Genomic DNA, 13,818 nt, shown 5'->3' on the forward strand with positions numbered 1-13,818 from the left:
CTATAGAGGATCCTTAGGGATTAGTTGAGTCAAAAGTGGACTTAGTTCAAAATATTAAGGATCTGAACCAAAATGGGTTATAGAACCTTTTGTATAAATGTAAGCCTAAAAGGCATAGAGAGAGTTAGTTAGTGAGAGAGTGAGAATCAGAGTTCAGAGATTAGATAGGGTTTGAATGTAAGCCTACGAGAAGGAAAGGAAAAAGGCCACTGATTAGAAAATCAGGCCAGAGAGAGAGATTCATTATGTAAATAATTGTTTATAAAGACATATAATTCGATTCCTGAGTTGTGTGGTGTGTATTGATTAATGGAATTATAAATTGTGGGTGAATTAGAGTAATTCTACGTAGTATATGTATGCAGGTGGAATTAAAGCAGAATGTGGAGGTGGAGAATGAAGGATAGTGGTTTGATCATTTCAATCTGATTGAAGGATCAAAGTTGAAGTTAAGATGTGATAGTGCTTAAAGTACGTAGAAGTAAGTTTAGGAGGATTTTGCACTGAAGAACAACCAAAGACCAGAAACCCCAGAGAAAACCTAAACCACAAAATAATAGAGAGAGGACAGTGCACAAAGGAGGAGTACAACAATCAGAAGTGATTGAATAATCTCAGAAAGGATAGATGCATAAAGAATCATATAGGTGAGTCGGATGAATATACCAGAACACTGAGGAATTGTATAAAGACGAAGAAAGGAAAGGAGGAAGAAATGAAGTAACCATGCATAGGAATCATTGGATCAATCAGATCAATGGACAAGATTGATAGAATAGGATCGGTGGAGATCTTATCATGCCATGTGACAACAAAATAATGGAGTGGTCTACGAAAGCGGTAAGTAGTATCTCGCATGGTCTCAAAATGGTAAACAATGTTTTTCAAATTCATGCGATTAACCTGAGGGGTTGACACGTAGCACATCGGTGGGGAAGCAAAACCGCTTATCTCCTACGCTCTCAACTTGTTATGTATCATGCTAGTAATTGCGCGAGATTACGCAATCATCGTTGGATTGATGTAAATGAAATATAGAGTGGACATTGGCCAGGCTAGTTGGTGCATGATATGTCGTGATAGCCATTGGATCAGATGAGACAGATCAACAATGGTAATTTGGAGCACCTAAAAGTCAAGTGTTGAAATAAATACGTCATTTGTGTGTGTTAGGATATTCCGACACATAGGATATAGTTAAGTTCAACTTGGTCTAGTATAGAGTTAGGTATAGAGTTAGGTAAAGTGTCTTTCTTTACTGTTGTACATTTTGTCACTTACAATCCGACGGTCACAATATGTAGTGATCTGACGGTTCACTCTCACCTCGGTATTACCGACACTTGATCCGTGGCTTGACACCCGATTGGTCCATGAGTTCTATTTAAAGCGCATGGAGGGTCATTGTTCGGGTAATCCGTGCATGAGAGAAGCTTATGTAAATTTTCATTCTTTGATTAATAAATTGCCTGTAGTACCCACGTTGGGACAGGCCGTGGACTGTTTCCCTCCTTGCACTTTGAGGGTTTTAACCACGTCAAAAATACTGGTGTATTGATTTGAGATCTGGTTGTGAGCGGTGTCCTTTTGGTGTTCTTTCTGAGGAACTTACCCTGTAAATTCCTACATGGTATCAGAGCTATTTGAGGGCCACGTCCGTTGGTGATCCAAATCTGAAGCCGGTAGAACTGCCTGCGGCTGTCGTTTCCTAGATCTGCTATTTCTGACTGCTTTCAGACCAAGAGGACTGCTCTGTTGCATTCGGAGCATCTGTTCCAGTGAGGAACCCCTTTCGTTTCACGCGAAAAGGTTTCCGGTAGCCCTAGCTGCATCATTTTTCAGATCGGGAGGTATACAGTGTTTTTGCAGTTTACTGTTATTTTCTCTCTGCTTATTTCGGTTTCGGTTTATTTAGCCTTTTTTTTTAACCAGATCTATACCTTTCATTTCTGCATATGCTCTTTGCCCTGCGACTCTGTGCGATCTGGGCAAATCAGACACAGAAAGGAAGGATTTTTCTCATGCGTATGCTCTTTTCCCTGCACCTTAGTGTGATCTCGGAAAATCAGAAACATTGAGAAAAATATTTAGTTTTTCGGCTAAAGCTAACTTTGAGATTTTTTTTTTTTTTAAATATCTAGTTTTTTGGCTAAAGCTAACTTCGAGCCGCAAGGTTTGTTTTTCTTTGCATATTCGTGTTGGGTTTTGTGTTTTGTGTTTTGTAGGGAAAAAATAGCTTTCTCAAGGCAAGCATGCAAACCAAGGCCCCCCCCCCCCTCTCTCTCTCTCTCTCTTTCTCTCTCAAATTTTTTGTATAGATCAATTAGTTCAAAGCTATTTTAAGAGAGTAGAGGTCTTGGGTTCAAGTCTCCATTTTGTGGGGGCGGATTTTTTCATTCCCGCACATTCGCGCACTTTGCCGGCAACTTCAACAATTTTTTTTTCAAAAAGCCATAACTTCTTCATCCGGAAGCCTTTTTCAGAGCCATTTTTTTTTAAAACCGCCTATTTTTTCGAGATATATCCATTGGAACACTTACTTTCAGCATCTTCAGCTTCAGTTTTTTCTAAAAAATGGAAAGTCCATGCCAAGTCATTCTTGACAGCACTAACTACTTCCAATGGGTAGCCTACATGGAAGATTTACTTAGAAGTAAAGGTCTCTTCAGAATAGCCACAGACCAAGAGAAGAAACCAAAAGATGAAGACAAGGCTGCAAAATGGGAAAATAGACAAGATCAAGCACGTGGTTTGATAGGGATGTCTATTTCTCCTGATCTTAGATTCCATATTGCAGAACTTGAGACTCCTCATGAAGCATTGGAAAAACTCGCTAAATTTTTTTGGATTAAAAATGAAATTAGAGCCCATCAACTTGAAAATGAGTTAGTTACTTTGGATCCTAATAATTTTTCTTGCATTGAAGATTTCTTGTCCAAATTCAAGACCCTTAGATATCTCTTGGAAGGTGTTAAAGTTAAGAAAGAAGATGGTAACCTTATTTATTCCATCCTCACTAAGTTGGGACCAGCCTACTCTGTATTTGTTTCCACCTTCCATTCTACAAGGGAAGCTTTCATTTGTCAAGGACAAGACTACAAGGCCCCTTTCTTTGACTCTTTTTGTGATTCTTTAATAAGAGAACAAGAAAAACTCTTACATCTTGGTCTTCTTAATCTTGGAAACTTTTCCACGAAAGCGTTAGCCGCCCAACAGCAACCAAATTCAAAGAATCCTAAGAAGTCATATCCTCAAAAGAATGGTCCTAAACCAACTCAGCCTCAAAATGAAAGATCATTTCAGCAAAATGATAAGACCAATAAAAACAAATGGAAGAAGACTGATAGACATTGTAACTTTTGTAATCGAGATGGCCACTTAGAATCTAAATGCTTTAAGAAGATGGAAGCCTTGGAAGCCGCAATGAAGAAACATAACATCCATGTGGAGCATTCTTCTACTTCAACTTCAACTTCATCTTCAGGAATGGCACTTTCTGCATGTCGTTGTCAATCATCTCAGTCTGGTTATGCATTAAATGTATCTTCTTCTTCTCATTCTCATGAGTGGCTCATTGATTCTGGAGCCTCTTATCACATGGCCAAAAACAAAGCCATGTTTTCTTCTTTAAATGATTGTAACACCAAAAATATATATGTTGGTGATGATAGATCTCTTAATGTTGTAGGGACTGGAACTGTTCATCTAGACAATGGTCAGTTTAATGATGTATTATGTGTTCCAACCTTATCCTGCAACCTTCTATCTGTATATCAGATAACTCATTCAGGTGAAGGTAAAATTGTTGAATTTTCACCTCATGATGTTGTAATCAAGGATCTGAGAGATCCTAAACAGATTCTAGCTACTGGTATTGCTGATGATTCCACAAGGTTGTATAAGTTTCACAACTTTGGGTCATCAAATCTTCCCTCAGTGTTTGTTGCTCATAATGATGAAGTGAGCAAACATTGGCATGAGCGATTTGGTCACTTAAACTATCGCTCCCTTCAGCATCTATGTAAAGAAAATATGGTGACAGGTCTTCCTATGGTATCTTGCAGAGATGGTGTTTGTTCCGGATGTGTACTCGGAAAACATCATCGGGACAGTTTTGAAAAACGTGCCTCTTGGCACGCCTCAGCCCCTTTACAGCTTGTGCACAGTGATTTATTTGGTCCACTTCCTGTTGCTTCATTCTCTGGCTGCAAGTATTTCTTAACTTTCATTGATGATTTCTCCAGACGCACTTGGGTATACTTCTTAAAACTCAAGAGCGAAGTATTTAACACTTTTTTGGCCTTCAAAGCCTTTGTTGAAAAACAATCTGGACATCAAATTCTTAAGCTAAGAACTGATAATGGTGGAGAATATGTTAAAAACACATTCATCAACTTTTGCACCGAAAATGGAATTCAAATGCAACATACTGTTCCATACACTCCACAACAAAATGGTGTAGCTGAAAGGAAAAATCGCACCTTAAAGGAAATGGCTAATTGTATGCTGCAATCTAAAGGACTCAGTCTTAGTTTTTGGGCCAAAGCAATTAATTGTGCAAATTATATAATCAATCGCACTCCTACTAAGGTTCTACAGAATATCACTCCAGAAGAAGCTTGGAGTTCCATTAAACCAGATGTAAGTCACTTTCGTGTTTTTGGAAGTGAAGCATGGGCCCATATTCCAGATGAAAAGCATAAAGCCTTAGAACCTAAGAGTGATAAATGTACTTTTGTTGGATATTCTGAAGATGTAAAAGGTTATAGACTTATTCCATTTAAGTCCAAAAATGTTATCATTAGAAGAGATGTAAAATTTGATGAAAATAAATCGGCCTGCGAGCCTAGTCCGGCGGATGTGCCACCTCTTCCTATCTCTTCTACTTTTGAAAACATTTCTTCTTCAGATGATGAAAGTGAGGATGATAATCCTCCCCCACCTTCTCAGGATCCTCAACTTCCAAGATGGGTTCGTGCTACTCGGGATGCAGCAGGTGATCTTGCCGGTGATCCTACAGATCAGCGACGTACACGTTCTCAGTTTGAAAGAGCCTCTTCTTTACTGGCTCAAGCTCCAGTAAATCATGATCCTGACACTTTTGCAGAAGCTTCAGGCCATCCACATTGGGAAGCAGCTATGAATGAAGAATATCATTCATTGATGACAAATGATACATGGGATCTTGTTCCTCTACCAAAGGGACGCAAACTTGTTAGATGTAAATGGGTTTACAGAACCAAGTATGGACCAGATGGGAAAGTTGATAAACATAAAGCTCGTCTTGTTGCTAAGGGTTTTTCACAGGTTGAAGGCATTGACTACACTGAAACCTTCTCCCCTGTTGCCAAAATGAACTCTATCCGCCTTGTTCTTTCCCTTGCTGCCTCTTTAAAATGGGAAGTCCATCAGATGGATGTTAAATCTGCCTTCTTGCATGGGGACTTGCAGAAGAAATCTATATGGAACAACCCATTGGCTTCATACAAACAAACTCCAGCCTTGTTTGTCGACTTAAGAAATCCCTTTATGGTCTCAAGCAAGCTCCTCGGGCTTGGTATGCCAAAATGGATAGCTTTCTTTTAGAATCTGGCTTTTCTAGGTGTTATTCTGACAATACTGTCTACACCAAGAAAGTGGGCAACTCTCTTATCATCCTTGTTCTTTACGTTGATGATCTTATTCTTACTGGTAGTGATCCCAACCTTATAAACCATGTGAAGTCCGCCCTTAAAAAGAAATTTGAAATGACAGACTTAGGACACTTACACTATTTTCTCGGTCTTCAAGTCTTGCAATCCAAGGAGGGTATTTTCCTTTCCCAGTCCAAGTATGCTTGTGATATTCTTCGTCATTTTCACATGGAAGACTGTAAGCCAGGCCCTTCTCCCTTTCAGTCTGGAGTCAAACTTTCAATCTCTTGTACTTCTCCTGAAGTTGATGCTACCTTATACCGTCAACTTGTAGGAAAACTCTTATATTTAACCCATACTCGTCCTGACCTCTCCTTTGCTGTTGGCCTTGTTGCTCGTTTTATGCAAAACCCCCGTGAAAGTCATTGGAAAGCAGCTAAAAGAATACTTTGTTATGTTCAAGGTACAGTACAGTTTGGGATTCATTACAGTGCCAAAGCAACTCCTCTATTAGTTGGTTTCACTGATTCTGATTGGGCTGGTGACCCTGATGATCGGAAGTCTACTGCCGGTTATGTCTTCACTCTTGGTTCAGGACCTATTACATGGGCTTGTAAGAAACAGGTTTCCATTTCTCTTTCGTCAGCAAACGCAGAGTATCTGGTGCCGTGGAAGCTAGTAAGGAAGCCTTGTGGCTTCATCAGATCCTATCAGAGTTTGTCTTTGAGCAGCAGCATCCAACCACACTTTGGTGTGATAATCAAAGTGCCATTCAGTTATGCAAAGATCCAGTCCAGCATCAGTGCAGCAAACACATTGAACTACACATGCACTTCATCAGAAAGCGCATTCATGACCATGTTCTTGAAGTGCAATATTGTTCAATAGATGATCAGGTTGCAGACATCTTCACAAAGGCTCTCACAGAGGCGAAGTTCACTAAACTTCGATATATGCTTGGAGTTCAGGAAATTGTCACTAAGGGGGGATAGGCTCTAGTGCCTCCTTCCTTCTCCTATTGTGTCATATTTGTAAATCCTTCAATCCTATCCCAAGTTGTTCTTAAGGGGGGATGTTAGGATATTCCGACACATAGGTATAGTTAAGTTCAACTTGGTCTAGTATAGAGTTAGGTAAAGTGTCTTTCTTTACCGTTGTACATTTTGTAACTTACAATCCGACGGTCATAATATGTAGTGATCCGACGGTTCACTCTCACCTCGGTATTACCGACACTTGATCCGTGGCTTGACACCCGATTGGTCCATGAGTTCTATTTAAAGCGCATGGAGGGTCATTGTTCGGGTAATCCGTGCATGAGAGAAGCTTATGTAAATTTTCATTCTTTGATTAATAAATTGCCTGTAGTACCCACGTTGGGACAGGACGTGGACTATTTCCCTCCTTGCACTTTGAGGGTTTTAACCATGTCAAAAATACTGGTGTATTGATTTGAGATCTGGTTGTGAGCGGTGTCCTTTTGGTGTTCTTTCTGAGGAACTTACCCTGTAAATTCCTACATGTGGCACGTGGTTGATGATGATTGGTCAGGTTTTTTGTGGATCAGACGGTAAGAAAATACACGGGTATAATCTGATTAACATGTGATTAAATAGCTTCCACTTAGGCATTTAATTAATAGCATTAAACCTTGGTTTAAGAAGGTTTTACTAAGCAGGAATATTAAAACTCCTGGGACATAGTGTGACATGCAATTTTATTTGCATAATGTGGGTAGATGCAGTTTAGGCTGCATCAAGTTGTATGGCCGAGAGTCGAGGGCAACCCCAACTATACACATGTGTACATGTATATATATGTATATTACATGCAAGAGAAGCAGCCAGAGCCATGTCTTGAAGGGGTTGCGATTATACATATAGAAACATTGTTATGAAACCAGCTAACAAAAATATAGAAAAGAGAGATCAACACCTTAGAATTCAGCCTCTTCAAGGGGCAACCTCCTTTACATTACACAAATGAACAATTCTTGGATGATTCAAATGACAAAACATCCTTTCTATATATAGGAGTCTAAGGTGTCACAATATAACCTCACCTACCTAACAATAATAATATAAAGCCACAAAAATAACAATAGAGGGATTCTATGGGGCACAATAATAAAAATATGGGGACAATAGGAGCACAAAAATATTAATAAGGGATAAAACTACAATAGTAATGGGGTAATCACTAGTATTATAGGGACCTAACATGCCCCTCTCCTTCAAAAAAAGTGTTGTCCTCAACGCTTGAGTAGTTTTGGATGCTTCTGTATAAAATTCTCATCCTCCCATGTGGAATCTTTAGTGGATAAGTTCTTCCACTTGATGAGATACTCTGAAATTGATCGATTCCGTAGCTGTCAAGTTCTTGTTTTTGTGACTGCTTCCGGTTCCAATATAATTGTTCCTTCCTCGTCAAGTTCTGGCAATATTGTTTGAACTAGGAGCTTGCCACCTATAACCTTCTTTAAACATGAAACATGGAAAACTAGGTGCACTTAAGATGCTGCAGGAAGCTCCAATTTGTATGCCATAGTACCAATCTTTTGCAACACCTTGTACGGACCATAATCCTTTGGTGATAATTTATTATCCTTATTAGCTTGCTTGAGGGAAATTTGTTTATATGGTTGTAGTTGTAGGAATACCCAATCACCTACATCAAAACTTCTTTTGCTGCGATGTTGATCTACCTGTTGTTTCATTCTATTCTGTGCCAACATGAGGTTATCCTTTAAGAGTTGGAGGACTTGTTGTTGATGTTCGATGTGATGTTCCACTACTTGAACCTTAGAATTTTCTCCTAAATATGATGTGATGGATGGTGACTGATATCCATAAAGTGCCATAAATGGGGTCATTTTTGTTGCTGTATGGAAGGAAGTGTTATACACCATTCAGCCAGAGGAAACCATTTAACCCATTGCATCTATTTATCAAATACAAAGAAATGAAGATATCCTTCCAAACATTTGTTTACTATCTCAGTTTTCCCATCAGATTGAGGATGATAAGATGAGCTATGAGCTAACTGAGTACCAAGACAAGAAAATAATTCTGTCCAAAAATTTCCAGTGAAAATGGGATCTCTGTCACTTACAATAATCTTTGGGTTTCCATGTAGCTTTTGAATTGTTTCCATAAATGCAGTAGAAACTGTACTGGCTTTAAATGGATGTGATAATGCAAAAAAGTGTGCATACTTGGTAAGTCTGTCAACTACCACCATGATGACACTCTTTCCTCAGACTTGGGTAAACCTATGATAAAATCCATTGAAACCTCCTCCCAATGTTGGCTTTGAATGGATAAAGGTTGTAATAGGCCTGAGGTCTTAATTGTTTCAAATTTATTTTGTTGGCAAACCAAACATTCCGCCACAAACTTTTGAATATCCAATTTAAGGCCATCCCAAAAAAATTCCTTCTTAACCCTGTGGTAAGCTTTTAAAAATCCTGAGTGCCCTCCTAAGGGAGAAGTGTGCAATTCCATAAGAATATTTTGTTTGAGTTTCGAATTCTTACAGAGGTATAAGCGATCTTTGTACCATAACGAACCATTTTGCAAACTAAATGTATCAGATGTACAGGAATCTTGTTGTAACTTTCGAATAAGTCCCCACACTTCTTCATCATTCTTCTAGTCCTCCCTTGCTTCGTTTATCCAATTTGGTTGAATAATAGAAATGGTGCACAACAATGCTTCCACATCCTCATCCTTTCTTGAGAGTGCATCTGCCACCACATTTTGCTTCCCTTTTTTGTAGATGATTTCAAAGTCACAACCCAACATCTTTGTGACCCACTTTTGTTGCTCTTCAGAGGATAATCTTTGTTCTAAAAATTATTTAAGGCTATCATGATCCGTTTTTACCTTGAAGTGTCTTCCCATTAGGTAGGGTTTCCATTTCTTAAGTGCATGTAGTATTGCCAACATTTCCTTCTCATAAATAGCCTTGTGTAAAAACTTTCCCTTGATTGAATGACTTTCAAAAGCAATGGGTCTTTCATCTTGCATTAAAACAACACCAATTCCATTTCCTGAAGCATCACATTCCACAATAAAAGTTTTTGTGAAGTCCGGTGTAGAGTCGATGAAAATGCATCTTTCTTCAATAATGTTGTTAGAGGTGCTGCTATTCTCCCATAATTATTAACAAACTTGCGATAATACCCTGTCAACCCGAGAAATCCTCACAGATGCTTTATGGATGTGGGGATTTTCCATTCCTTAATGGCTTTAATTTTTCTAGGGTATACCTTAACTCCTTCATGAGATACAATATGACCCAGATATTCCACCTCTTGTACTCCAAAGAAAGATTTGGACCTTTTTGCATATAATTGTTTCTCCTCCAATAGTTGTAGCACCCTGTCAACATGTTCAACATGATCCTTCGAAGACTTGTTGTAGATTAGTATATCATCGAAAAATACTAACACAACGTTTCTAAGGAAGGGTTTGAAAATGGAATTCATCAAACCTTGAAATGTAGAAGGTGCATTGGTAAGGCCGAAAGGAATGACCAAAAATTCATAATGACCCTCATGAGTTCTAAATGCTATTTTTGGAATGTCTTCAGTCTTCATTCTGGTTTGATGATATCCTGAACAAAGATCCAACTTGGTGAAGTAAATTGATCCATGCAATTCATATAGTAATTCATCAATGACAGAAATGGGAAACTTATCTTTAATACTGAGCTTGTTGAGCTCCCTATAATCTAGACACATGCGCCATGATCCATCCTTCTTGTGCACCATTACTACTCGAGCAGAGAAAGAATTTTGACTAGGTTGAATTGTACCATCCTCTAGCATTTCTACTGTTAGAAAATGATATATTATAGAGCAATGGAACACATAAAATATTGCAGAAATATAAACACAGAAAACACACAAAACAAGAGACACAGATATACGTGGTTCACCCAGTTTGGGCTACGTCCACCCCGAACAGCCAGTCCTTCCTTTCTATTATCCAGCAAAATGAAGAGACACAACCTACAGCAAATCCGTTGTAATATCCTCTATTTTCTCTCACAGTCTCACCTCTTTGTTTCTCGCTCATAGAATACACATCTATATCTCAGCCTCCAATACAATGCCCTCATACAAAGAGAGAGGTTTCCTTCTAGGGCAAAAAACCCTAAACTAAACATAAGTTCTACCGTCAGATCATCTGCCTAATGAACGACCCAGATTGACTAGAAATTACTATACTTTTACAAGGCAATTTTACATTTGTTTTTATCTTCGGGGGCACTGCCCCCGAGCCCCTGCCAGGGGATCGCTGGCCCCCGGACCCCCCAGCTAGGGGGGATCGGCCCCCTGGACCCCCGCGAGGGGGAGAAGTCCCCCCCCAAACCCCCCCGCGTGGAGGGGTGTACAAACGTCCTGGGGTATACATCCGGCTAAAACAAAGACCTCTAAACAATCATGCTCCACACACAACATCTACAACCATATGTTCAATTTCACTCTTTTTGGGCATAGGGATATCTGTACGACCTGATGTTTGGAGGAACACTTCCTGGAATCAGATGAATAGCATGATCATGATCACGTATAGGTGGGAGACCTTTGGGAGTCTCAAATACCTTGGAATGATTGTCCAAGACTTTTTGGAGATCTGGAGAAATAGATGATTCTGAGGTGGAAACATCTAGTGAACATAATTGTGCAATTACACCTCTTTGTTCCTTTTTTGGGAGCTTTGTCATACCGTTAGAGCTGATTATCTTTCCCGGTTTCCCTGCAATACCCCTTAATTCAACTTCCTTTCCTTCCACAGAAAATTTCATGAAAAGTTCTTGAAAATTAAAAGATATTGTACCCAAGGATTGTAGCCATTAGACTCCTAGTACAATATCAGCACCTCCCATTGGAATGGAAAGCATTGGGCTAGTCAATACATATTCTCCCATGGATAGCTTGATATTATGGCACTTTATAGAGCAATTTATCATTCCTCCATTTGCAACCAGCACTTGACACTCTGGTGCTGGATATAGGAAGCAATTTAATTCTTTTGCTACCTTACAATGAATAAAATTATGGGTACTTCCCGAATCAATCAACACTATTACCTTTTTCTTCTTGATTTGTCCTTCTATCTTGATGGTTTGAGGAGTGGTAATTCCAACCAATGCATTACAAGTTATGGTCAGACTCATTTCTTCTTTATCTAGGCTTTGTTCCTGGAGTATATCCTCTTCCTTTGACCTTTCTTGGTCCTTTTCTTCTTCCTCTTCAAAATCTATGTAGAATAATTTCTTCTCAGCACACTTATGACCTTTAGTGTATTTGCTATCACAACTGTAACAAAGCCCTTTTGCTCTCTTTTCTTCCAATTTTTATGGTGTCAACCTTATAGGCTGTGGAAGGCTAGGGGTAACAACACTTCCATCTTTATAGTTGTGACTGATATGCTTCCTGGTTGCCATAATATTTCTTTCCATTTTTCTTGCTAACTTGAATGCCTTCTCTAATGAATCAGGTTCCCAAAGGCGAACATCATGTTGGATATTATCCTTTAAAGTCCCTATGAAAAAATCAATCCTAGACTCCTCTGGAATATTTTTTACCCTTATGTTCAATTTTTGGAACTCCTCAATGTGCTCCATTATTGAACCCTTTTGTTTGAGACTTATCAATTGGCTATAAAAAGTGTTGCTTTTTGTATCCTCGTAATGTGCTGTCATTTCTTCCATAAAAATTGCCCAAATGATAATTTGTTTATGAGAGCAAAGCCATTGATACCATATAAACTAATTTGGTTCCAAATATAAAATTTCAATACATACCTTTGTGTGTTTTTCACATTATTGAGATCGAAAAATTGCTCCATAATTAATATCCATGTTGCGGGATCCTTGCCATCAAACTTCCTCATATCGATTTTTGGAATATGGTGGGTCTTCGATCCAACATTAGAGTCTATGAAATCATGATAACATTTCTTTTGTTCTCATCATGAGTTTCTTTTACGACCCTTTCACCATTAGTGAACATTTCTTGTAGCAACGTATTCATATTTATCTTCAATTCTTCCATCTTATCATCCATGCCATCCATTTTAGCGTCCATGCCATTCATCGTAGCTTCCATGCCATCCATCTTAGCTTCTACACCTTTATTTAAGCAATCCATATTAGCTTCTACACCTTTCTTTAAACCATCCATCTTAGCTTCTACATCTTTCTTTAAACCATCCATCTTAGATTCTGTTGCTTTTTGTGCAAGTGAAACTTGTTGCACTTGGTCTCGTAATTTTGATATATCATGTTGCATTTCTTCCTCTTCTTCATGAGTCATGCTAGAGCTTTCAGGTTGCTTACTAGGTGTTTTCATTTTCTTTCCTCGGGCATTAGTTATCGATAATAATGCTTTACTATGCCCTTTGAATTCCTTCAAACTAATTTTTCAAACCAAGCTTATGCAAAAATTTAAAAAAAACAACACACCCTTTTTCACTTTGTAGGAGCTTGATATTGAATTTGATGTATCTCTGTAATTTTGGATCATCCAGTTCTAAAATTGTGATATGTAGTAGCCCTCTATGTCCTCTTTCTAATGCCACCAGTCTGATCCAAATTGGATTCTCCAAGAAAGAGTTATGCACAATCTCCCAAGATGACCTGATTATAGACCTTTCCAGAAGAGTGAACTTGTATGAAGTGCCATGTGTCACTGTTTCAACCTTTGCCATTGAAAAATATATATAAGAAAATACAGTCCGTCATCTTTCTGTACCTTCTTACAAAATTTAAATAGTAATGGGGTAATCACTAGTATTATAGGGACCCAACATGCCCCTCTCCTTCAAAAAAGTGTTGTCCTCAACACTTGAGTAGTTCTAGATACTTCTGCATAAAATTCTCATCCTCCCATTGTAGAGCTATAACTAGGGTCTCTCACACCGCTAATTATTCCACATTAACAAGTCAATCCGGGAACGTTTTGTTATTGCAAGAAGTAGCTCAATCCGAGGCTATTTGTCTGAGTAATGCTTAGTAGAATATTCAAAGGAAAACAGATGCTAAGCTGTAACTAAACTAACCCAAAAGATGGAATCACACAAAACAGTTGATCAGTCAAGGGTACGGAAGCAATAACCCATCCCTCTAGAAACTGATTAAAGAAGGGAAATTAGAGCATGGACTTATAGGTCTG

This window comes from Pinus tabuliformis, chromosome 9, assembly GCF_031772625.1.
Source record: "Pinus tabuliformis cultivar Carrire ecotype Pingquan chromosome 9, CPIR1, whole genome shotgun sequence".
Lineage (NCBI taxonomy): Eukaryota > Viridiplantae > Streptophyta > Pinopsida > Pinales > Pinaceae > Pinus > Pinus tabuliformis.